At 53.1% G+C, this 25,672-nt stretch overlaps 2 long non-coding RNA genes across 12 annotated transcripts; one reads left to right on the top strand and one right to left on the bottom strand.

The window, feature by feature from the left end:
- Nucleotides 1–4,941: 4,941 nt before the first annotated feature.
- On the top strand, nt 4,942–20,839 carry LOC140605852 (uncharacterized). Of its 2 annotated transcripts, XR_012008382.1 has the most exons (6): nt 4,942–4,999; nt 5,342–5,474; nt 6,518–6,713; nt 14,532–14,786; nt 17,841–18,854; nt 19,483–20,839. It is a non-coding gene; the product is annotated as an uncharacterized lncRNA (long non-coding RNA). The 2 variants fall into 2 exon arrangements; XR_012008383.1 differs by lacking the exon at nt 17,841–18,854.
- Nucleotides 5,268–20,423, bottom strand: LOC140605851 (uncharacterized). 10 transcript variants are annotated; one of them, XR_012008377.1, is made up of 8 exons: nt 20,113–20,423; nt 19,753–19,933; nt 19,313–19,414; nt 18,578–18,714; nt 16,861–16,996; nt 13,769–15,113; nt 12,482–13,170; nt 5,268–5,536 (listed from the first exon to the last, which is right to left on the bottom strand). It is a non-coding gene; the product is annotated as an uncharacterized lncRNA (long non-coding RNA). The 10 variants fall into 10 exon arrangements; XR_012008381.1 differs by lacking the exon at nt 16,861–16,996 and having other exon boundaries at nt 19,313–19,425; nt 20,113–20,417; XR_012008374.1 differs by lacking the exon at nt 16,861–16,996 and having other exon boundaries at nt 20,084–20,348.
- Nucleotides 20,840–25,672: the final 4,833 nt, after the last annotated feature.

The following is a 25,672-nucleotide window of genomic DNA, read 5'->3' as shown; positions in this document are numbered from 1 at the left end:
AGACCTAGTCCCCTTTCCATTGCTTCCTGCAGGTTCTCACAGCAGGGGTGGGACAGGGAATTGTTTGGGATGAGGGTTAGCCAGTGAGGCCGTGAAGAGACCTTGGGAGGGACTGAGGAGATCAGAGTGAAGAGGCCCCTTGAAGGAGGGAGGGGAGAGACCCTAGGCAGGAGAACCTTCTGTCCAATCTTCACATGGGCCCCAGGCCCACCACATATGCCCAGTTTCATGCACTACATTCATCATCACCTTGAACCCTCAAATATCCTATTATGAGCCCATTGTACAGGCAAGAAAATGGAGGTTCAGAAAAGGTAAGTAATTTGCCCGAGGTCACTAACTTATTGAGGAATGGCAGTCTCTGGCCCACTGGAGGAGTCCAGAGCCTGTGCAAAGGCCCTGAGCTGGGGCCTAGGAACAGGGTGCACCGTAAGGAGGCCAGAGGGGAAGTGGAAGAGGTCCTTGTCGGCCCCAGCCAAGTCTTACTTTCCCAAGCGAAAGGCTGGGGCCTCCACAGCTTGTGGCTTCCAGCTCAGTGGAGCAAGGGTCCATCCATCCCCGCCTCAGCTTCCTATTTGGGAAGTGAGCTGAGGGGGTGCCGAAGAGAGGCCTCTGGAGTCAGGAGGAGCAGCAGCGGCTTCAGGGGCGAAGTGTTGTTTTTTTAATGACCCAAAAAAGCAAGGAGGTAGGCGGGGCCTGCGGGGCAATGCCTGCTCCCGGGCCTTGTCTCCGGTCTGCTCGGCCCAGGACCCACACCTCCGGGAGCCGGGAGCCGGGAGCCGGGAGCCGGGAGGCCTGGGGTGCCAGCCGGGGTGTCCTGAGCGAAGGCGCAGGCGGGGCGGGCCGGGGGGCCAGAGCTTCCCGGGGTGGGAGGCCGGGCTGGGCAGCGTCGCGCCCCGCGTCAGGGTTCAGGACCCGAGCGCCCTTCCCGCGGCCCCGGCGCGATGGCTGGGAGCGGGGCGGACACACGCGAACGCCACACGCACACACACGGGCACACACTCACGCGCACGCGCGCTCCCGGGGCCGGCGGAGAAGCCGAAAGGAACCAAGAAGTGAAAGTGAGCAACCTCTAGTGAAAGAAACAGACATGCACAGACAGCCGGGAAGTGCGGCGGGGCGGCGAGCTGGGCACGCCCGGGCGGGCACACGCGGGCGGGCACACGCGGGCGGGCACACGCGGCGCGCTCCCGGCAGCCGGGCGCGTGCTGGGCGGGCCCCGCGGGCTTCCCTGGGCTCCGGGGCGTCCCCGAGGCCCTGCGGGCGACCAGGCTCCCGCTGCCCTGGGTTCCGCCCGCCCCGGCCCCGGGCCTGGGCGGTCACAGTGCGCCCTAAGGGCCCTTCGGGTTAGGGTCCCCGGCCTGTCCTCTCCCCACCCGCCTGCACCACTGTCCCTCCCGGCGGATCCGGGAGCGCCGAGCCCCTGCAGTGGTCGTTGCTCAGGTGGCCTTGGCCGGGGGCGGGCTCCCAGGGAAGGAAGCTCCGAGGGCAGGGCCGGGCCGCCTGCCCAGGGGAAGAGCTCCGGGCGGCGGCCCTGGGGCCTCGGAAGGGCGCCCTCCCCCATCCTTTCGTGCGTAGAACCGGCTTTTCCAGCTCGGCAGCTCCGGCAGCTCCGTCAGGGTTCCGGGCGGTGGGGATTGTTTTCTGCCCCTGGGGCCTGGGTGGGAAGAGTGAAGACGGAGAAGTGGGTTGCCCACGGAGTGTTTTGCCATTCTCTCCCTCACCCCCTCCTCCAGGGGCGCCCCAGGGCCCCTCCCGGCTGAAAGACAGAAACCAGCCCCTTCTTAACCAAAAAAAAAAAAAAAAAAAAAAGCGCAGATACCAGGACTCATCAAGCAGTGCCTTTTGGACAAAGCTCAAGTGGAGGCCGTGAAGCTCATGGCAATGGTTGCTGGAGTTTGATGCCCTTGCTGGGCAGTGAGCAGCACCAGAGGTTCTCAAGACACAGGGAAAGGCGGGGCTTCTTCCCCCTGGTGAGCTGATGGGTGGGAGAGTTGGAAGACCCATTCCCGACCTTGACCTTGTCTCAGCTGGGTGAGGCCCCAGACTCTGACCTGCAGGGTGTCCCCCACCAAGCTAGGATGCCCAGAGAAAATGTCTGGCCCCGGCTCTCTCAGATCTCTTAGCCTAATGGGAGACAGGTAAACAATCAAAACACGGGATGGTGAGAGCTCTTGAGCTCCAGAAGAGGCCTGAGCCAGGGAGGCATCTCAGAGGAGGCGTCATCAGTACTGCTCTGGCAGGGATGCAGGGCGGTCCCAGGAGGCTGCAGACCCCAGACTGCCAAGGTGCCCAAAGCTTGGGCTATCATCCCAACAAAATAAAGGTGAGAATCCCTCAGAGACTTGGGCTGCCTTTCACGCTAAAGATGGAGAAACTGGGGTCCGGAGAGACAGAGCCAGCTGCCCAAGGTGGCCCAGCTAGCCAGAATTTGGGCTGGACCCTTGCACACAGTAAGCACCAAATAAATGGAACTGTGAGGCTTGGAATCCAGGCAGCCAGACCAATGTGCACTGCCCCTCCCTCCCTGCCTTCCTACAGAACTTTCCTGTGTACCTTCCACCTGGTGATTAAGACTCAGAGCCCTGTAAACAAAAGCATTAAGATAATTTTAGCTATTGCTAAGTGGTGTGATAGTGAGTGACGGGGAGTTCTTGAGAGAGCGGAATCAGCAAGGGCCTCTCAGATGCGGGTGCCTCTGAGCTGAAGGACAAGACGGAGCCAGCCATAAGATGGTTTGGGGACAGAATACTGCCAGGCACAGGGAATGGCAAATGCAAAGGCCTGGGGGCAAGAATAGGCCCCGAGTGTAAGAACAGAGTGGGTGTGGCTGCAGCAGAGGGTGGGAGGTACAAGCAGGCCACAGGGAGGAGTTTGGGTTTGATTTCAAATGCATACCTCACACTCAACCAGCATGGAGAGGTCAGAGACAGCTGCAGTGAAAGAATGAACGCCCTGACCACGGCGGGCCAGAGAAACAGCTCCAGGATAAGCACTTGGGCTGAACATCTGCTCTTCACAGCCCTGACTCCTTCTGCTGCAGCGTTTTTTGGGAGCCCCGTGACCAGAAGGGAGGGTTGCAGTCACCCACCAGGGGCAGAGCGCTGCTTTGGCTTGCCTTCCTGGTGACTCAGAACGCTGTGTCCCCTGGGTCCCGCCCCCGTTTGCTGCCCCCAGGGGACAGTCATCACCATATTGCATCAGGGAGCATCACCGTGGCACACTCACCACGTGCCAGCCCTGTATGTGGGTGTGTGAACTCGGTGCCCACTTTACAGATGAGAAGACAGAGAGAGGCAAAGACATCCGGCCAAGATGGCATGCTTGATGTGCTCTGGGGTCGGCTTCATGCTGCACGGTGTGTGGGCTCCAAGTGCAGCTGGCTGGAATGTCAGGACTGAAGCCTCGCTGGAGTCAGAGTCTTTGGGGGGGGGCCTTGTAGGGGCTGGAGGGGTGTGGACGGGGATTGGAGGATCCAGAAAGCAAAAATCTGGAAGGCAGGCTGCAGGTCCAGGAGAGAGTAGACATGAGAGAAAGGTATGTGGACTCCTCCAACCTTGAGCAAGAAGCGGCATGCACAATTGGCACGGGTGAGCACACACATGGACACGTGGTGAGCACACTCGGGCACATGCCAGCACGTAAGGAAGTATGCACACACACAGCACCTTGGTCCATGCACAGGCACGCATGGCACACACTGTGCGCACACGCACACACCGTGCACACATGCATACAACCGTGCATATGTGCTTACGAATGCACCACACCCACGTGAGGTGTGCACATGTAAGCATACCTCGGTACACATCCACATGGGCACGAACACAGCACACGCTCACAGAACCTCACAACAGACCATCTGCACATTTCTCTCCTTAGCAATTATCGTGGTTCATCCATTCATGCGACAAACCATGTTGAGCCACTTTGGGTACCTGGCCAGGGGGTTGGGTGCTGCAGACCCAGCCAAGGGGACCCAGGGTCCCACCCCAGCTGTCCCAGAGCTTGCAGTCTCAGCCAGGAGAAGATAGTCGGTAAGCAGTGAACTCAAATCTTTCAGGACATTTGTCACTGGTGCCCTGGAGAAGTACAGGGAGCTGGGGTCCACACAGGTCCGGGGCACCGGTTCCCTGCGGGAGGGGACTGGGGTTCGGTGACAGGACAAGTCAGAAAGGAGTTTGGCTGGGAAGGAAGAGGCTAGTGTGTGGGTGGGAGAGGCCCGGACAGGCTGGGGATGTGGGCCTGCTGAACCAGATAGGCCAGCCTTGGGTCCAGGGGGCACCCACGCTGACTCCCTTCCCACCTGGGAGCTCCCAAGGGTGGGGCTGCGGAATGTCCCTGTCCCTTCAATATGGGGTCAGCAGCTAGGGGAAGGAGGGAGCTAAGGGGAGTGGCCACAAGCAATGCCCTGTCTCTCTCCCCTACCCCTTGCTTCTCCCCCTCTTCCCTAAGCCTCTCACTCCTTCCCTCCCTCTTTGTCACACACACAGCCCTCAGTTTCCCTATCTGGGCAATGGGCGGGTGCCAGCATCTTCCTCACAGAGCTGTGAGGAAAATCAATGGGAGATTGCTTCATAGAGGGGGCTTGGGCCACTGCCCTTCCTCTAGGCAGGGATCAGCCTGTGCCTCGTGTGTGCCAGCAACACCCCCACACCCTACCCTGCACCCTCTTGTGCCCCATGTCATACCACACACACACAGCCCCCCACACCCCCTACACCACCACGCCATGGGCCACCTCCCAACCCCCCCCCCCCCCACACACACACTTGGCCACCTTGGGCAGCCCGGCCAGTCACACCGTCTCCACCCACTGACCTCCCCCTTAGGTCCTGGGCAGTGACAAGTGTGCGGGCCGCCCGCGGACCCCCCCTCCCACCCCCGACCCCGGCTGCAGGGCTCTGCTCATTGATCCAAAGATGCTCTTTCCTTTCCCTCAGGCGCTTCTCTGAAGGATGGAAAAATCGATGCCCACAGAAGAGCGGGTGCAGGGCAGGTACAGACACCACGCTGGGGAGAAGACCAAGGGCAGGGGGGATATTAGGCGCCTCTGGGGGTTCCACCAGCTGGGGCGCTGCTCCCCATCTCCCAGAACAGACTCAGAGTCGGGTGTGGTCAGCGCAGGCACAAGCCCTGTGGTTTTGTTTGGTAGTATTTTGTTCTGATTACAAAAGCTGCCTATATTCAGCGTAGGAAATAAAAATCACCCAATCCCTCCCCAGAGGTAACCTCCCTGTTAACGCACATAGTAAATCCTTCCAGCCTTTTTTCTCTGCACATCGAGCACACTTTTTATTTTTGCAAAACTAGAATGTGCTCAACTGCTTTTCTTCACCAGTGTGCTCCGGTGCCGTGATGGGGTGCAGTTTCACCGTATCTGATGGCTGCGCCAGGGGTCATCTCGTCCGATGGTCGAGGCCCTGCACGGGGCCTGGGGTCAGAATCTTGGTCCATTGGCTCTGTGACCTCAGGTAGGTGGCCTGACCCTCTGACCTCAACTTGGTCCTCCTCTGTGTGGCCGGGCTGCTGATGCCTGCCAAGAGTCACATGAGACAAGAGTCAGAATAGACTCATTCCCTCGGAGCACATCAAGAGTGTTTCATCAACTGTGGGTAAAGTGGTGTTTTTTACATTTACCGTTACACACCCAACCCATCATTGTTTAGCCAATCCTCTGTTATAGAACATTTGGGTTGTTGATGTCCCTTAAAGAAGAGGCCTCGTTGAATATCCTTGCCAAGAAATCTTTGACAAATCCGCAATTATTAATTCTGAGTAATTTTAAGGAGGAAAGTTGTACACGTTTTAGGACTGGTGTGTCCTACATGTGCCCAACTGCCCTCCGGAAACCTTCTGGTGACACTCTTGTATGAGTTTCTCAAGGTAACAAATTACCATAACCTTAGTACCTTAAAATAACAGAAGTGTATTGTGTCACAGTTCTGGAGGCTAGAAGTTCAAAGTCAGGTGTCATAGGCAGGGCTACGCTCCCGCTGAGGACTCCAGGGGAGGGTCCTTCCTGCCCCTTCCAGCTAGTGACAGCCGCCTGTGCCCCTTGACCTCTTCACTCCAGCCTCTGCTTCTGGTCTCCTCCTCTGTCTGTTTCTCCCCTGTGTGTCTCTTACAAGGACACTCTCCTGTAATCCAGCATGATCTCCTCATCTCAAGATCTTTACTTTAATTACATTGGCAAGACCCTTTTTCCAAAAAAACACAAAAAAACAAAAACAAAAAACATTCCCAGTTCTAGGGATTAGGACATAGTCATATCTTTTGGGGGGCTACCATTCAACCAACTACACACTCCTACAGAGGAACAAGGGTCATGTAGAATTATTTTTCCCCTCACCACACAGGACATTTCTATTTTAAAAGATGTTTGGCCAATTTAATAGGTAAAACAAAAAACAAAACATCTTATTTTCAACTGACTTCTTTTGCTAGCAAGGAAGAGGAATCTGTTTTCAGATGCTTTGGTTGGTCACTTGTATTTCTTATTTTCTTACTGATTCAGGTCCATTGTCCAATTCCCTTTTGGGTATTAGTGATGAAAGAAAACATTTGCCAACTTAAGCAGTCTTTCAGCTAAACTATTTTTCAAGCCTAAAATCAAGACAGTTCAAAGACTGAGAAACTACCACTCACAGAGCTTTGCTGAAAGAACCAATGAAAGATTGCCTAAAGAAGAAGGAAACCAAGCCCTATATCAGGTATGTAATGAGCCATAAGCAAAGATATTAAAATGTAGGTAAAATCTAAGTAAGAATTGGCTATTAAAATCAATAATAATGACAAATGTGGACTCGAAACAAGATCAACCCAAAATATAGGCAATCATACATGGTGATTGGAAGGTATGACTAGAGTTAAATCATGCTGAGACCTTCACTGTCTAGGAAGAGGGTGGGGAGTATTGATTTAGATCATGGTAAGTCAATTATGCATGCTAGAAATTTAAAGATAACCTCTAACAGGCAGAAATGGAACATAAAACTTTCAAACCAACACAGGTAAAAGGGAAATAAAGAAAACACGATGGGTTTAATAGAAAGCAAAAAAGAAGAGGCAGGGAAGAATGCTATTGATTTTTGTGTTTTTGTAGGATTACATGTTATTATTTCATAGTTTTTTCTGCTCCCCTTGAGTTGTTATGCAGACAATTATATGATCCACAAATAAGGATAATTTTGTCTCCTTTGTAGTTGCTGTTCTTTAATTGATGTTTCTTGTCTTATTGCATTGTCTAAAAGCTTCAGGGCTATGTAAAGTTATAGAGGCATTATTAAGCATCCTCGCCTTATTCTGGACATTACTGAGAATGCTCCCAGTACTTTACCACTCAATGTGATGTTGGCTGTTGGTTTGAGACAGATATTCTTTGTCATGGAATCAGTCAGGATAAGTTAGATTTGGCTGCAGTAACAAATCATGTCACAATCTCATGGCTTGAGAAGGGTTTATTTCCTGTTCATATTAAGTCAGCTGTGGATTCAGGCAACTGTCCCTCAGCTACAGCTGTGATTGGCTCAGGATTGTACCTCCATATCATCAAATGTTCACATGCTTGCTGTCTCAAGAGAGAGAATTGGAGAGTCTTGTGCCAGCAATTAAGTTCTTCTACCTGGAAATGACACACATTACCTCAGCACAGGGCCCTGCCTAAGCCCACTGAAAGTGCAATCACAGCCTGGAAGGAGGACTGGAAAGATTGACAAGCATCGTAGATGTCACCATAAACACATTAAGGAAACATCCTTTCTTTCTTTCTTTCTTTCTTGCTTGCTTGCTTGCTTGCTTTCAGATTTTATTTATTTATTCACGAGAGACACAGAGAGAAGCAGAGACATAGGTCGAGGGAGAAGCAGGCTTCCTGCAGGGGAGCCCGATGTGGGACTCCATCCCAGGACCCAGGGATCATGCCCTGAGCCAAAGGCAGACCCTCAATCACTGAGCCACCCAGGCACCCCAGGAAGCACCTTTCATTGCTGATTTTATCATTGGGACCCCGAAAGTTGACCTGAAAAGTCATTAGGCCCTGGCTGTGTGATGAGTAGCTCAAGATGCTGGTGTAAAGAGGAAGGTGAAGTCCTGCATTCACAGGCTATGATGACTTGTGTCTCCATTCAAGCCTGGCTGCACGTGTTACCCTCCAATTCTGCGAAGTCTCTCAATCCTCATACTCAATCTCCTCTTTTTCCTGAGTTCATTTGAGCAGATTTCTCTTTCTTATGACTTGCACAATGTCACCCGGGATTATTTGCTGCTGTTTTGTTTGGAATTTCTATCCTCTTCCTAAGCAAGACCTGTCGTTTTCCGCCAACTCTTCATTCTAGGGTTATTCCACATTCTTAAGATAACTGGGGAAGCTTTCCATCTTTCCTGTGTCCTGAAACAGAATGTCTGAAATATGTGAAGAGTTGCCATTAGAAGTGTCGGGACCCCACACTTCTCTAGGAAGTAGCTCTTTCTCTACCTTTTCAATTTACTCTGTAGTAATACATTTTTTGGTTCTCCTCTACTTGTTGTTTTGGGTTATACATATTTTCTGATAAAAATATCTGCTTATTCATTTTTTCAAATTTATTATCATAAGGCTTTACTTAATATAATTTGATTTTTAAAATATTTTTGCTCCTATTGTGCATTCATTTCTCTCTGCTTATTATCTTTGGATCTGCCAAAAGTTTACCTAACTTATTAGACTTTCAAAAAGAACAAGTCATGGATTTATCTTTTATTTCTGGTGTTTTTCTCTTCTGTAATTTATGAAACTCTGCTTCTTATTTTTATTGACTTCCACCCTTTCTTATTCAAGAAATTCACAACACTGAGCTATGAATTTTCCTCCTTATAACATTTTAACCACCTTCCCATACATTTACATATGTGGTATTTGCAGTGTTTCTTCTTTTTTTAAAAAATAGTTTGCCATGTAGGTTCTATTTAGAGTTATTTACAAAAGTGGTTTTTAATTTTCAAATGGTTGGCTTTTTAATTTAAACTTTTGTTAATAATTTCTAGCTTAATTGCATGGTGGTCAAACAATGAGGCTTTTGCTATATCTGCTTGGGGGATTATACTGAGTTTTTCTTTATGGCCTAATATATGATCAATTTTCATAAATGTTTGATGGGCCCTGGCACATAAATGAGCATCTTTTATTTGTAAGGTACAAAGTTCAGTTATTAAATCAACCTTATTAATTCTATTCTTCCAATTCCACACAAGTGTGTTGGGGGGGATAGGATTTAAAGATACCAAAGACAGAAGTGTGTTAAGGCTCGTCTGGAGGTTTTTTGTTTGTCATTCTATGTGTGTCTAAGTTATTGCTCCCTGGGTTGGGTCTAATGCTGTAGAGGACATAAAAGATCATGACAAGCAGATCTTGATTCTGACTTGTACTCTTCATCAATACAAATGACCTTCTGGCTCATGTCCTGATTTTTGCCTAAGATCCTTTATCTGATATAAATACTACCGTTCGTCTCATTTGACTTGAACTTGCCTCATATAACTTCCCTCTGATCTTCTATTTTTCACCTTTCCATGTCCCTGGGGTTTTAAGCTTCTTTCTGGTAAGCACTGTCTAGTTGGCTTTCCATCTTAGTTTTTGTTTTATCCAATCTGAGAGTCTTTGGTGTTTTACTAGGAAAACCTCACGCATTTATATTCCTAATTCACATGGACCTGCGGGGGGTGGGGGTGGGGGTGGGGCTTGCTCCGGGGAGGGGACGCTGTTCTCACTTTGATCCCTTCACCCCCAGCAGTTCTTCCTTTTGTTTCCTGCAAGTTGTTTGACCATTCTGAATGTTGCTTTGGTCTTCTCCAGACTTTGGTCAGTAGATATTTTGTTTTTTATTGTACTAAGTAGATATTTTGTTTCTCATTGCACTAGAAAGTTACCAGGTACCTTGAAAAGCCTCATTTGTAGCTGCTGGGCCCTCTGAAGGCGCCTGGTGAACCCCTCTTCTGCAGAGCATTCTTGAAGGGCCCCGCCCGCCTCAGATCCATGTTGATGTGACTTAAAGCTTCAGATCCAGATGGTTCGATTATTATTTTTCTAGTCTATGATTTGTCATTTAACAATAATTTTTGACATTTGTATTCAGTCTGGAAACGATATTTACAATAATTCTTCCGACTCGCTGCTTTTTAACTAGTTTCGGTGCTAATGCCCAGACTTTTTAAGCCACGGGGTTATCATTCTTAGACTCCCAGCTGATGGGAGCATATCTTTCCGTAATAAATACTTCAGCATTTCCCCCAAACCTCATAAACATGGCTCCCTTATCACTTAGCATCCAGTATAACACAATCTAAACCGGCCTGGGTTTATTCTTGCCTTCCTGGAGGCATGTAGGATGTTGTCCTTATTTGCATAAGTCACACACTGTTTTCCAGAACATGTCTCCATAGAAGTCTCTATTTATTTTCCCCAGAATGCAGTGAACCTTTCTGATCTGCACAGTCAGATCTTTTTGTTTCATTTTATTTTTATTTTATTTTTTTATTTTTATTTTTTTTGTTTCATTTTAAAGCACAGGTGAGTTTCCATTCATTATATCTCTAAGTCACCTCTTATTCTGGCCTTTTCTTCAAGAACCCCAGCTGTGTGGGGGCTACCTCCTCATCCCCATGAACTTCTCATGCTTTGTTTTCAGCTCTTGTCTGCTGTCACACTTTTTAGAATTGTCTCCAGGTTGGCCTTTCCATCCCTGATTGCATTTTCTGCACTACAGTCTCTGCTTTTTACTGCCTCCAGCGTGGATTTGAATTCTGTTTCTGTGCTTTGTCCCTTCCTGGAGTCCTTCCTTACCCCATCAGCCAATTCCTGGGGTTGCTGTACCAATACAACTGAGGGTGGCTTACAACAACACAAATGAATGTGCTTCTTGCTTTCTCTCTCTGTGACTTCTCTTCTTAGACGAACACTTATCATTGGATTCAGGGCCCATCCAGTTCACCCACGGTGACCTCATCTTGAGATTGTTAATTAAATATGCAAAGACCCTTTCCCAGATAAGGTCATATTCAGAGTTACCAAGGGTTAGGACTTGGACGTATCTTTCCTGGACCACAAGTTCAGTGCAGTAGGCCATCCCCGTCCCTGCTCATATCCTGCTCTGCCTTTTCAGATTTGTCAGGGCTGCCCTATGGTTCCTGCTCCTGGTCTGGAGAGCCATGTCTTTCTATTAAAGTTGCCACAACGTTCGTTTCCCAACGTTTCCTTCTGGTTGCTTCAGGAAACCTCTTCCCAGTCTTCAGCGTTTCAGAGTGCTGATTCCTTCTCCAGGTTCTGTACATGTTTTGCCCACCATCCTTAATTGTTGATATCCTTCTTCTGGATTGTCCCTCACATACAGTTAACATTAATCCTCACTCCAAGATCACAGGTAGACAGGATAGGATCTGTACATGGCCTTTGCTCCTTACTGCTCTTGTCACCGCCAATTCCCCTCCTCAGTGTTTGGCTTGGGGAACAAATCCAGTGGGCTTTGCTCAATCCATTTCCCCATTCCCTGCAGGTTCCTGCCAACCGCAGCTCTGCCAAGTGAAGGTGGTATATGCTCCTGTCTGGCTATCTGGTTCTTGGACGTTCTGAACGGATGAAACATGCAGAAGTCCCAGCATGCACTGCTCCTGGGGGGTTTCCTGCTATCCCCTGGCCCCCTACATTCATGTTTGCTTCCCAGGATCCGCACACCATGAGGGCAATTTTGCCCTGCCCACCTACTCTGAAAGACCAGGGCACATTACTCCAAGATCATCTCTGGGAGGACAACTCAGACTGGCACAGATTCCAGGGTACTGGGTGGGGGCAAGTGATGGAGGAGGTCTGAGCACCTTCTTACATTTGTACCCGGTTTCTATGTCCTGAAGCTTCTCCCCAGCACTGTCCCCGCCATTATCATCAGTGCGATAGCTCCTCCCAGATTCTGGCACAAAGTTGGCAGTTATTCCCCATGTTGAGTGAGGCTCTGTCTTTCTCTCTGCCTTCATGAGTATTTAATGGAAAAACAAGAACAGCTGTATCAGGGGGTTTCTAGTTAGATGCCATTTTATATGGAAGTCCACAGATTGTGTGTGTGTGTGTGTGTGTGTGTGTGTGTGTGTGTTTTCAAGCCCAGACTCACTCATTCATTTACATTTATTTATTCCAAAAAAAGTGCCTTCCCTGCTTGGCTTCATAGTGGATGTCAGGATAAATCAACCAATAACCCAGAAGAGAGTTTTGCAAAGATGCAGGAGTGGGGGAAAGGCCCCAGGCCCCTATCCCTTCCTCCCTCTGCTTGGCAAAGCTGACCTCCCCAGCAGCCCTTCCAACTCGGAGACCTCATTCCTATGCCCTCAAATCAGCAGGCTGTGAAATCAAACACACTTCTGGAGCACCTAATTTGCTCTAGGCACCAAGTGGCTCTAAGGGAGAGAATCATCGAGAGAGAATCATCGGGTCCCTGCCCTCTGAGCACCTGCTTACATTTGTCCCTGGTTTTTCTGTATCCTGAGGCTCTCTCAGGCACTTCTTGCTTTAGAGCATGGTGTCCACCTCTTCTGATGGTTTGTGATGGTTATTTGATTGATGGCCTCACGAGACTCCTGCCAGACCGGCACCCTACGAGGGCTGGGACAGCATCTGTATCCTTGGGTGGTTAGCACAGCTAGGACAGGGCCAGGGCTGCCTGGAGGAGTGGCCATTGGAGCTAGGCTTTGAAGGGTAGACAGGAATTCGGTGAAGATAAAGTGGGGTGGGGGCAGGAAGGAGGGATGAAATCTCTTGGTCCAAAGCTGGCACTTCCTCTTGACCTTGTTCTTGCTGTGGTTTCTGCTGCTACATGGAGAAGATGCCTCTCTGGATCTTCTGAGAGGCTGAAGAGCCCTGGGGTCTCGGTGGTACTGGGGGAGCTGGGGGGGGGGCGGTGTGGGACTGAGGTTGAGGTCGGTATTTGCCTCCTCTGGGTTCCCTTTCTTTGGCTTGCTTCCTCTTTATCTTTTTAAAGCAGATATAAGTGCTGCCCATCCCACCATGGAAGCCTCAGGGTTGTCATTACGTTTCCAACAGGCACGTTCATGGCTGGGTCTCCTGGACGTGAACCAAAAGCCATTTGGTTCAGAGGGAAGATTTGAGTCAGGCCCAGCTGGGTTTTCCCATCCTTTATTTGCCTGATCCTATTAATAATTAATGGTACAGTAATGAGAATTGCTTTTAATAGAATCTGCTGCCATCACTGCATTCTGTTCCCTGCCAAGGGTTTCCCCCAAAAGGATTCACGCTCACAAGGCTGAGTTTCCTGCCATGGGCACCATTGGGAAGCGGAAGGTCCCTTGCTGTTGTCCTTCCCAGCTCCTCCTCTCTTCTGGGACCAGAGCCCCCTGCCCGCGCCCCCTCCCCCCCCAGTCTGGAAGCCCCTCTTGCTACCATTTCCTATTTCCTCCCTGAAGCCCCACCCATCATCCCCTGGAGGTTCCCACAGTGAAGCGAGACTGCCCCATCCAGCCCAGCCAAGCGGGGCATTGTCACGCCTCATCTGTCACCAGGGCAAACTGGTCCCATTGGGCAGGGACAGGGCAGGCCAGAAGCTGCTGCATGCCCAGCTTGTCATGGGCGTGAGACCCACACCGTGCACGCAGGAGCCCACATTCTGGATGAAAAAGCCCACCTCTACAAAGGCCAGTAGGATGGGCATGGGGGAAAGGTTGGGTCCTGGCTTGGCCTCTGTGACACCAGGGGATAGTGTTATCGACCTTGCCCCACATCTCCACTTACTCATCTGCAGAACAAGGATGTTGATGGTCCTTACACCCCCCTCCCCTAGAATGTTCTGGGTGAGAAAGGGAGTGAATGTGGGGGAAGCTAAGTTCAGGGAAGCTCCTTAATATTCACTCCAGGAAAATATCTGTGATGTGCTCAGGGTTTTAGCTATTCACGATGCTATTCATTGTGGTGTTATTTACGACATCATAAGTTGGAAACCACCTCCTTGTTCAGTAATAGAGGACTGGCTTAGTGAGGGTGAGCGTAGCTCCACAATGGGGCATGGGGCTGCTCGTGGAAAGGGGGGCTTTGGGACTGCTCCCCCAAATGGTACTGTGCTGAGAAGCCCCCTGGGAATGCTGGGGAAATGCATGTTCTAGGGATTGGGGCTGAGATTCTGCACTGCTGACAGCTGCTGGTCTCTGAGGACCCTCAGTACTGGTGGGGCAGAGGCTCTGGGTGGTGTAGATGTCTGGGTCCTGCTGGTGGATGGAAAAACTGGGTTGCAAAACAGAGTGTGTTCTGTGATCCCCATGCTGGGCTCAAAGCAGAGCCCACGCTCCACATTCATTACCGAGTCTGGAGGCTAGGAGCTCAAGTGCTCAAAGTGCTTCTAGATGGGTGATGAATTATAGATAATTTAAAATTTTCTCTTTGGTTTATCTTAATTTCAAAATTATCCACAATTAACATGTATTACTTTTGTAAATGGAGAAAAATGTTATTTTTTTAAAAAAGAACAAATGTTCTCTTCCCTTCCCTACAACACAATCAGGGTAATATTCAGCCTGGAACGACGGGAATCCTGAGAAGACAAGGATTCTGGCCTCACTCCAGAGTCGTCGTGCAGGGCTGTGGGCTAGACCGAGTGGGCCACGGGGCTCGGGTGGCCCCTCCTCAAGTGCCTAGCACATGCCTGACACACCCAGTGTCCCCCTGCCCCCCACAGCTCCCGGGAACAGGACCATCACCATGGGGGCTGGTATAATGAGTGCCACTTTGCAGCCAAGGGAACTAGTGGCTCTTGGAGGTGAGTGACCCACCTTGTCACCCAGCTCCCTGTGGGGAGACATATGGGGAGCAGTGAGTGAGGGGCCAGCTGGAAGGAAACCTAGTCCTCCTTGAAGGCCTTTTTGGGCCACTAGTCAAGGCAGCCTCTCCAGAAAATCCAGACAGACAGGTGAAGAGCTTTGAAAATTAGCTGGAGTTTTTATGTCCCGGGAGTGGCGATGGGGAGCCAGTGAATGTTCTGCGCGAAGACGAAGTGATTCAGGCTGTGAGCAGCTGGTTGCAGTGAGGAGACCCAGCTGCAGGTTCGAGGTGATCACAACAGGCCAGGCTGGGTGACACACAGCAGCTGCGGCAATGTCAATAGTGGACACTCCGTGAACTCCCATCCCATCCAAGGACCTGAAATCACTCCTCACTTAATCTATATAAGGTCCTAGGATGGCCCTGCTGCCCTTCTCCCTATTTCGCAGATGGGAGAACTGAGGCTCAGCACCATGAGACAGCACAGCTGGGGTGGGCACTGGTTCGGCGTGACTTCAAATTGGATATTTTAAATACAGTGCTCCACTGCAGAGAGAACAGAGAGCAGGAAAGGAGGATGAGCCCCAGGGGAGGAGTGGGGAGTGGGCAGGAAGGGATGGACTGAGCCATACTTCGCTAGCAGCCTCAGTCCCTGATTGGGACTTGGGGACCTGCAGGGCCAGGTAGGATGGGTGGTCCGAGGCTGGAGCCAGCACCGTAGGTGGGAAGTGAAGGAGGAGCAGACCAGGGTACAGGGGTGCGGGCCGATGTGCGGTGCCCAGGGAGTAAGAGTGGCTGCGGGCTGGGGGAGGTGAGAGAAGGAGAGGAGGCAAGGAGGCTGGGAGCATGCGGTGGGGGATGGCTTCCAGGATGGACTGTGAAGTATGGGGACTCACCATCTGTGAGCAGCACCAAGAGGCTGGTATAGAAGACCCACCTGGGCACTCCTCTCTCTCCATGATGCCCTGGTGTCCCATACCCCAGCTATTCCTGCAGCTCCTGCCCCCAGGCCCCACCCCTCGGGCTCCGGCTGGAATCCCTGATGGGGGAGCAGGCACCCACTTGCACTGTGCTGGAGCTGCCTTCAGCTGAGGCCAGGGCAGCATCTCATACAATCCTTCCCCCCAGCCACTCAAGGCAGCAAAATCTCTGGGGTCATACAGAGGGAGAAACTGAGGGCTGGTATCCCAGGCCCAAGCTGGAGGGTGAAGGGGTCCATCCGAGAGGCTCAGAGACTGTCCCTAGGGTGGTTTTGTAGGCCCGGGCCAGGGAGGGAGGGCTGAAGAGGGGCTGCACTTGGTGACTTCTGCTCCTCAGGAGCCAGCCCTCCCCCTTCTGCCTCTGCCAGGCCTCCTGGAGCAGCGGTGGCAGCTGGGCCTGGCCCAGGACCAGGGGAGGAAGGGGAAACAGCCAGTGGAGTAGGGGAGGGGGATGAACCAAACCTTGGAGCTCACTGGCAGGGCTCCCCTGCTCCCTGGGGATGCACTGTGCGCAGCCCACCAGGTGCCAGTCATGCAGGCACTGCACCCAGCAGAGCGGCCCAAACTGTAGCCCCACCCACTGGGCCCACTCTGCCAGCAGCCAGGACCAGGGTACATGTAGGCTTTTGTGGTCGAGACCTTTGGACTGGATCTCCATCTCTTAATTCCATGCCTCTTACCCAGCCACTCCTCACTGAACCTCATGCAGTGGGTACCATTGTCATCCCCATTTTATAGACGCTGAGGCCCAGAGAGAATGACATGAGCTAGAGCCTGAAACTTGCTGGGTACAGGGTCTGCCTCCCACCCCCCCCCCACCCCCACTGTAAAGACTGGCTCCTTGAGAAGTGTCCTCATGCACTACTGGTGAGAGGAGCCTTCATCACCCCACACTAGTGAACTGGAAACAGAGGCTCAGCCTGGGTGGAGACTGCGGCAAGGTCACACAGTCAGGCAGCGAGGACCCTTCAGCTGCCCCCAACTAGGCCCCCAGAGATGGGAGTGCCAGGAGGCCCAAGGGAGGAAGCCCCTTCCTCAGGGTCAGGAAGGCAGAAGAGAAGGGGGAGGGCGGTGATCCGAGGTTGTGGTCACCTGAGCTGGTGCGACCAGGCCCAGCCTGCTAAGGAAGATAACCCTGGCTGGCAGGTGTCCCTGGAGGGTGGCAGCAGCCACAGACAGACCCAGCTTCATCTCATCATATCTGTGCCTGGTACTCTGGAGGCCAGATCTGGAAGTTCAGGTGCAGAGATCCGGTGCTCACCAGGAGCCTCAGGCCCCCGAGCCTCCTAGGTCGAGTATCTTCCACCCAAGATGTGACTCCCTTGGCCATCAAACCAAAATTAGCTGAGAACTTCTACAAGCTCCTTCCCTATATTAGAGCCAGGCAACCACATCAGCATGTGAGGGCTCTGAGAAGTCCTGCAGGACAGAATCCTTTTCGATTTTGCTTAATCCAGCCTTTCCTAAAGCATATTTAGCTACAGACTCTACTTTTTCTATGAAGTATATATTAGCATCTAGGGCAGATTGAACAGGGCCACAGAGTCTTTGCACTGCCATCATGGGGTGGGGGGTAGGGGAGGGGACTCCCTTCTCTCTGGCTGGGCCACGTGGCCAGTAGGGCCTGGAGGAAGTGATGCAGGAGCAGTTCCTTAACTGGTCTGGCAGCTTCACCTCTGGCTTCTCGGAACCTTGAGCTTTGATATAAGGAATCAGCCTTGGCTGCTGGAAAGGGCAGAGGAAACCCCAAGATGAGGCTGCCTTGGGCACCCGGCCCAGTGGAGCCTTCAGATGACCCCATCTGACTGCAGCCACAGGACAGACCCCAAGTCAGGACCTCCCAGCTGAGCCCTGTCAACCCCAGCATTACACGAGAGACTAACTATTGTGACACAAGCCTCTGCGTTGGAGGCGGATTGTCACACAGCAGCAGCAAACTGGAACAGTGTCCTGCAGGACCCCCCGGGGGGACAGGAGGTGCCCACCCCATCCTCACTGCCCACCACCCCACGCTAGCCCTTCAGGCCCAACAGCATTGTGGCACTCCCCTGCTTCACCCTCCCCCCATACAGGGCATGCCCTCCAACTGGAGTGTCCTCAACCACCTTTTCCACTCAGGAAGATCCTTCTAGACTCAGCTTCTAAGAGGCCTCCACTACGAGGACTTTTCTAATAGCCCCCAAGGTGGCTGCATTGTCCAAGCCTGGGATCTGCCTGGGCTCACACTTGCCAGCTGGATGAACTTGGATGGATACCTGCCTCTATGGGCCCCAGCTTCTCACATGCGAAATGGGGACAGTATTGCTAACAAGTGCATGAGGCTGTTGCACAGACAAACAGGAACGGGGTAGAGCAGACAGTGCATGCTGAATAAACTGGCTGTCATTATTATCTGCCCCATGCCTCCAGCAGAGTGGGTCCCCCTTTGCCCTGCAGCTCACTGCCTGCTGCACCCAAGCACAGCCTTGTGAAGTTACTGCTGCCCAAGAGAGGTTTGGTGGAGGATGAAAGACTCAGAATCCTCGACTAATTCTACTTGGAAGGATCCTCAGAAAATAGGGAACACAGCCCCCTTATTTTGACCAAAGGCCAGAGAGCTAGAGGGCCTTGCCCGAGGTCACACAACTCACTGTGGAACTAGATCCCAGGCTTCAGCTCCCTACCCTGTGCCTTGTCTGCAACCCCAGAAGGCCCAGAGGAAACCCCAAACCAACATTAGAGAAAAGGCGGTGGGATGTATTTGAATGGCTCAGGCTGCAAGTGACCAGCATGGAGGGTCAGCACCACTGGCAGGTGCTGCTGAGCTCACCCATTGTACAGATGGGAGACCTGAGGTTGGTGAGGTGCATGGGGCCTGGGCCCCAGAGACTGCTCAAAGCCCAGCCGTTCCTCCTGGTAGCTAGAGAATCTTGGGTGGTTTACGTCTCCCAACCCCACTGTCTTCATCTGCAAAATAGGAGTGAGAACACTTCCACCAGGGACAAGCTCAAGCATGGAGAACCCTGGACCACAATGTGCACGTAGACCCACTCCCCTCCTTCAACACCTGACAACCACTCACCAGCATACTTCCACCCGTCCTTTTGGTCAGTTCCTAGGTGGGCCCGGGTTCTAAATACACTTGGGGGGTCCTGTGGGGTTCTGAGGCTGTGGGGTTCTGGAAAAATTCTTCCTGCAGAATAGCTGGTGTGGGTAGGCCAGGCCTTGGACTAGGGGTTTGCAGGCCTCAGATGCACAATCTGGTCCATGTGGGAATGTTGGGGGAGACAGGATGAATTTCTGTGTTTGTTGCACAGAATGGTGTGTGTGTGGGGGGGAGTGCACTTGCCCAGGATGGGGGGCTGGGTACGGGGAGGGGTGGCCCTGCAGCTGTACTCAGCACCGTGAGAGCTCTGCAGGCCAGGCCTGTCCTTGCCACTGGAGCAACCCCAGGACCCTGATTTGGAAGGATTAGAGCTGCCAGCTTCAAACAGAGCTGCAGCCCCAGCCATGGGGCTTAAAGGGGCGGCTGCAATGATAAAGAACCACCTTCGTGGTGACTTACCTGACCTTCCTGGGGGAATGTTCCACCAGCCCTTTCACCATCTTCCAGTACAACCACCAGCCAGCTTCAGGAGGGAGGCACTGGGCAAGGAGGAGCTGATGCCTGTAAGAGGGCTGTGCTCCAACAAACCAACCAGAGTTCGCATATTAAATAACACACTTGGTTTTAAGTTGCAGGGAGTGGGAGTGTGTGTCAAGAGACCCTTCCAGCTGGTGACCCTGAGGACGCTGCCTGAGGATTCCTCCATTATTAACGAACATGCTTCCCTCTCCCCAGCTCTCTGGAGCTTACATGTCAGGCTCAGAAATAGCTTAAGGGGAGGGCCTGGCATCCAACTTTGGGTCTAGGCAACTGTGCCATCCAGCTGGCTTCTCTGGGACTCAGTTTCCCCACACCTGGAGGAGAGGAGACACAAAGGGAGCAGGTGATACAACACAAACCCAGGACTGTTTCTGGGGGTCAGGTGCTGTCAAGGGCGGGGTCATCTCTAGTCCAGGTTCCGGCTCACAGAAAGCATGCCCGAGCAAGGAAATTCTGTTGAGCTTGTTAAATGGCCAGTGACCCTCCCAGGTCCGTCGGTGACCTCCAGGGGCTTCCAGTCTCAGGGCCTCCATTTTCCATCTGTGAATTAAAGGGGTGGAGGGCGAGTGATGCAGGCAGGGGCTGCCTGCACCCGGGAGACCCCAGCCTGGGAGGTGTGCAGGGACCTACTCCCTTAGGGACACTGGGTTAGGAGGGGAGGGGGGAGGAGAACTCCATCTCATTCCACACCCCCAGCTCCTAACTCCTGCTCTGTGGACCTGACTGCTCCACCAATTGATTAATCGATTGGTTAGCGGATTGACCGAGTCCCCGCCGCGGAACCGCCTCCAGGCGGGCCTCCCAGGAAGCCCCCTTCTGCCCTCGTAGCCCCGCCGCCACCAGTCTCCGAAACCCCCTCTCAGGTGCGCTTAGCAGCGGGCAGGGGGCGTGTCCGGGGCGTGTCCGGGGGCGTGGCTCCCTCCTGCCCCGCCCCCGGGGTCGGCGCGTTAATCCGCCGCGGCTCAGCCAATCAGCCGCCGGTTGCCGGGGCAACGACCTCTCCCATCGGAGCCTTCAAAGTGTTCCCCCTCCCTCCGCGAGGGCTCCACGCGAGCCCGCGGCCTCCGACCCCGGGAGGGGCGGGCGGGGGCTGGGCTCCCTCGGCGGGAGAGACCCCCCACGGGCGGAGACCCGGAGAGAGACACAGAGACTGGCAGGGCTGGAGACGCGCGCAAGCCGGGGGAGACTTGGGTCGCGGACCCAGGTGGAGAAAATAGAGACGCGGCCGCGAAGGCGCGCCCCCGCCCCCACCCCAGTCTCCGAGGCCGAGAGGGCGAGCCCGGGAGAGACAGTCCCAGCCAGGGACAGAGACAGCTGGAGAGATCGTGGGAGAGACCGAGACAGCGCAGGCAGGGGGGAGGTGGAGGCCGCCCCCCGCAAAGCAGAGACCAGGGCCAGCAAGGGGGAGAGCGTCGGGAGGGGGAGAACTTGTGAAAATAAATATTTATAAATTGAGAGTTTCTAAATTCTTTTTGCATTTCTGTAGTAAATTATTCATCTGTGTATCTCCCTCCCTCCTCCTATCTGCTTGGGGAGCTGCCAAGGGGGGTGTTCCTTCCTATGCTCTCCCTCCGCCGCCCCCTCCCTCCCTGCTCGTTCTCCTCCCCCTCCCCGTCCTCTCCTTCCTGCCCCTTTCTGCCCTCCTACTCCCTCTTCGTCCCACTCCTCGTCCTATATCCCCTCTCCCCACCTCCGTCTCCTCCCCCCTCCTCCCCTCTCCGTGTCCTGCCCCTTCTGCGCTCTCCTCCTCCTCGGTCCCTCTCCTCCCCCCTCTTTCTCCCCCCTGCTTCCCGTCTCCCCCCTCCCTTTCCTGCTCCGGCTGGAGCTGGGCCCCGGAGGCTGGCGAGGAGGGGCCGCCGCCCGGAGGTGACTGGCTGCCACGCTCTGGCGTTTCGTCCCTGCCTTAAATAAGAATAATCGTCTAAGTCAGCGGGGCTGGGATTAAAAAAACACTCGTCACTGGCAGTCTGGCACCCCCAACCGGGATCTCGGAAATCTTCCTCCAGAGGACTGGGGACACTGGAGTTGGGGTGGGGGGATGTGGGAGCTGGGCTGAGAGGGTCCGCAGTCCCAGGAGGGCCCCAGGCTGGAGCCAGAGGCCACACGCTGCCCCGACAACCTCGAGAACCTCGGCTGGCCGGCCTCGCTTTACTCCTCTGTAATATGGGCCTGGGGACTGACTTCCTATTCTCAAGAGCCAAAACCACTCTCAAGTCTGTTGGGGAGTCTGAAAGCTTTCAAGGCCCTTCTGAGAATCTCCACAGCTTATGAGGCACACAGGATGAGTAAAGGTATAAGGCCAGTTCCTAAAAATCAGGCAAAAGGGCAGGGGAGGGAGGGAGGGTCAGGGCCCAAGTCCTAGTGTGCTGCACCCAGCTCCTGGTCTGTGAACTGGGCCAGTGATGCCCCCTCCCCTCAACCAAGGAGGAGAGGAGCCTGGGCTCCACAGGGGTACTAACTGCTGCATGCTGTGCATAGGTCAGTGTCTGGGCAGCTCTGTTCCCCGCTCCACATCTCCCATCCCCACTACCCCTGCCTCCACCCCAGGCAGCCTCCAGGTTGCCCAGAATAAAGTGCAGCAGAGAGAGGAGGCAGGAACTTCTCCCGGGTCAGGGAGTGGTCAGCACCAAAGAGCTCCCCTGCCCCTGTGACCAGCCCAGAAGCCTCAGGCAAGCCTTTGCCAAGGATCTGCATCCTTTCTCCCCTGAGATGCTGTAGGTAGAAGGCAGCCTCCCCTCAACTGGCCTTCCCTTCTGGGCACATAGGCCTGGGCATTGGGGCCTGAGTTCTGCCCCTGCTATCTGACCTCAGCCCAGCCCAGTCCTCTGGGGTGAGGGTTCCAGATTCCTTTCAGCCCTCATTTGGGTCTGGCTTTGGCAGAGCAGAGGGGTGTCCTCACCCAGCTGCCTGTGCTTCCCACAGGAACATTCTGTCACCATGTTGGTGCTGCCTGGAGGGAAGGGGTGCCCAGCCTGCCCCAGCCCAGTGACCTCAGGCCCTCTAGGATCCTCTGAAACACCCATCTCTCATCCGAAGACTTCCCTGCCTTCTGTGGTCTTTTTGCAGAAGCACAGTGAGAAATGCTTCGGGGGGAAAAAGACCCTCTGCTGGGTACCTGTCTGCCACTCTACTTCTGTGGCCAGTCACACCTCTGTTGGCCTAAAGCAGCGATTTTCAAGCCATTCAAGCCATTGGCCTAAAGCAGCGATTTTCAAGCTCTAGGGTGTTACTGGGAATGGGGGTGATGAGGGCCTCCCTGATTCATTTAGGAGTGATCACCTGGGTGAGATTTATTTTGAGAAGGAATAAAGAACAAGATTGAGACTGGAAAGTGGGTATAAAAAACCAGTTTGAAACCCACTGTTTTAAAATAATTAGGAGCCAGGAACTCCTAATTAAATTAAAATAATTGGGACAGGGAGTTGGGGCTTCCTGAAGTCCCCCCACTTGTGTAACTCAGTGCTCCCCCATCCACCACCCCAGGAAAAAGCAGACAAAACCCGAACTACAGCTTCAATGTCGGGAGGCCTGTCTGAGGATTTGCAGGGCCCAGAAAGTTGTCAAAGTCCTTGTGTTCAGTCCCGACTATGGGCCCACCTAAGTGGATGAGAAACTGGAGCTCAAAGTTGCGCAGCCAGTACGGGTTCCTCTGTCTGACTCCAAGACCCGTGCTCCTGACGCTGACCACCCTCCCCTAAAGAGGTAGCAGAGTCACCCCTGTGTGCCATTGGCTCTTGCCCTTGTCCTGCTCATGGTCATTGTCAAGCTGTGCCCTAGGGTTTCTTTGGTCCCCAGGAAGGACTCACAGGTGCTAATGAGGCAACCATGGCCCCGGGCAGAGTACCCCTGAGTAGGCACTGCTGTGTCCCCCACATACCCAGCCCTCAGCCCAGGGGCGCCTGCCATCTCCACTGGGGATGACAGCCACATCTGCCACTCCCGGATAGACATTGTTCCCCAAATTCCAGAGCCCTCGTGCCTCTAAGAGGCCCCAATGCATGGCTGGCTACTTAGGTCCCCATGCACCTCTTTTCCTTAATCTCTCTCCCTGTCACATCTGCATTGTACTGGGTTCTAGGAACACCACCACTGTGCTGCCCAAGTCATGGCTCCTCCCAGAGAAATAAGGCCAGGCCCTGATCCTGAGCTGTGGACCCTTCTTCCCTAGAGTGAAGGTCCTCCCAAGAGGGAGGCGTGGCCGAAACAGCCTGGGGGTGACCTCCCTCTACCTTGCCAGAGAGACCCTGACATGGCAGGCCACCCAGGAGGAGCCAAAGAACTGGACCCTGCCAGTCCCTGAGGAAGTGAAGATGAATTTCAGAAACTTCCCGAAAGAGAGCTCTTGGGAGACATGAGTGTCTTTGAGAGGAGCCGATAAAGAAAGGATCCGGGAGGTCTCCAGCTTGGAGGTGAGATCTTGGATCCAAGAGAACTCAGCCCAGACTGGAACCTCGGCTCAAATGCTACTTTCTGGGCAGCTGCAGGCAAGTGCTCAACCTCTCTAGAACTCAGTGTTCACTATCTGTAAAATGGGCACAGCAGAACACTAGTGTTAGAACTGGGATCGGAGAGTCAAGATGGGAAGGGCATCCCCTCTTCCTGCTCCCTTTCCTCTGTGGCCCATCTGGAAACTGGCCCCACAACCCCACCCCAGGACAGAGAACTCACCCTGTCCCTGGAACTCACCAGGCTCCGTTAGCAACTATTCTTAAAAGCTCTTCCTGACCCTGGAAGCAGCACCTGCTGCCAGAGAGCTGTCAGATTGTTCAATGCACCTGCCCTTTGACCTAGCGATTCTATTTTTAGAATTTATACCACAGAAACACTCACACGGGTGACAAGGGAAAATGCACAGGAAATCCATTGCATCACTGTTGATAATAGCAGAACTTCAGAAACCATCTAGACACCCATCCCGGGAGCCTGATTATATAAATGTGAAGGCGCTGCCTGATGGAAGAGCAAGAGGCCATGACAAATACTCACCTGATTCCTCAAGGAGTGAAAAAGAACAATAAGCCTTCATTTGTATTTCAAAAGGGTCACCTGCACACACACCCGGCTTGGAAGCTCACAGAATCCACAGGGAAAGGGTGGCTCTGACCCAGGAAGGGGTGGGGGGGTCGGATGGGAGGAGGAATCATCCCAGCTTTAAACCCTTTGCTCTTTGACTCTGTTTACTGTGAGTGTGCTCTCCACTGGCCTTCATCCCTCGAGGATGCTGAGTAGCAACTTCTGATACTCACCCACAGCCAGTTCTCTCTTTCTTGGGACCTCCCACCCTTGCGTCGGGTGAGGCCACGAGACCCATGCTGATCAGTAAATTGAGGGAGGAAGTGATAGGATGTGGTTTTCCCTGCCTCAGTGACCGGTAGATGGAGGTACCACAAAACAGAGGCAGCCTTGATCCCTGGGCGCTTTCGCCTGGAGGGCAATTGCCCTGGAGAACGACTTGGACTCGGAGCAGAACTTGCTGTGTGCAAAACAAACTGCTGTTGTGTTGAGACACTTTGTTGTGGCGCTCGTTTGTTACTGCAGCATAACCTAGCCTGGCTAACCCTTACAGATTGGGAAAGCCATGTTCTGGTTCAAGGGATGCCAACAGACCTTAGGCGAGTCCCTTGACTCCTCCAGGCCTCAGTTTTTCCCTGTGCAGAGTGGGGCAAGGGGTTGTTATCTCCACTGATCGGGGCCTGTGCTGCTCACACTCCCAAACTACAAAGGCCTGAGAAGTATACGCCCACACTGAGGGCTGCTGGATGCTGAGCGCTCAAGGAACACCGGCCACTGAGTGGACCATCTCGGGGACATCATGCCATACCATGGGATCCTCTGGGGCCCCAGGAAGGAGACAACGTCATGATCCCCAAGGCCCCATGAGGAAAAAGGAAGCTCAGAGAAGTGAAGTCACTTGCCCAGGCACACCAACATCTGTGACTCTTAACTGCTCTAATGATAACTCCTATCTGGTATTTTAATTTATTTCTTATAAATGCAACTGAAAAGAAAGTCCACCAGTGGCAATTTGAAAGAACTTAGAATAAGGATTTTTTTTTTAAGATTCTATTTATTTGAGAGAGAGAGAGAGCACACCAGTGGGAGGGGCAGGGGGAGAGGAAGGGAGAGAATCTTGAGCAGACTCCATGCTAAGTTCAGAGCCAAATGCGGGGCTGGATCCCATGACTCTGAGATCATGACCTGAGCCAAAACCAGATGCTTAACCAACTGAGCCACCCAAGCTGCCCCTGGAAATTTTAAAAAATTTATCATCGTAACCAC

Source organism: Canis lupus, chromosome 16 (assembly GCF_048164855.1).
Source record: "Canis lupus baileyi chromosome 16, mCanLup2.hap1, whole genome shotgun sequence".
In the NCBI taxonomy this organism is placed as follows: Eukaryota; Metazoa; Chordata; class Mammalia; order Carnivora; family Canidae; genus Canis; species Canis lupus.
The sequence above is the reverse complement of the archived record's forward strand: the minus strand, read 5'-3'. Positions and strand labels throughout refer to the sequence as shown.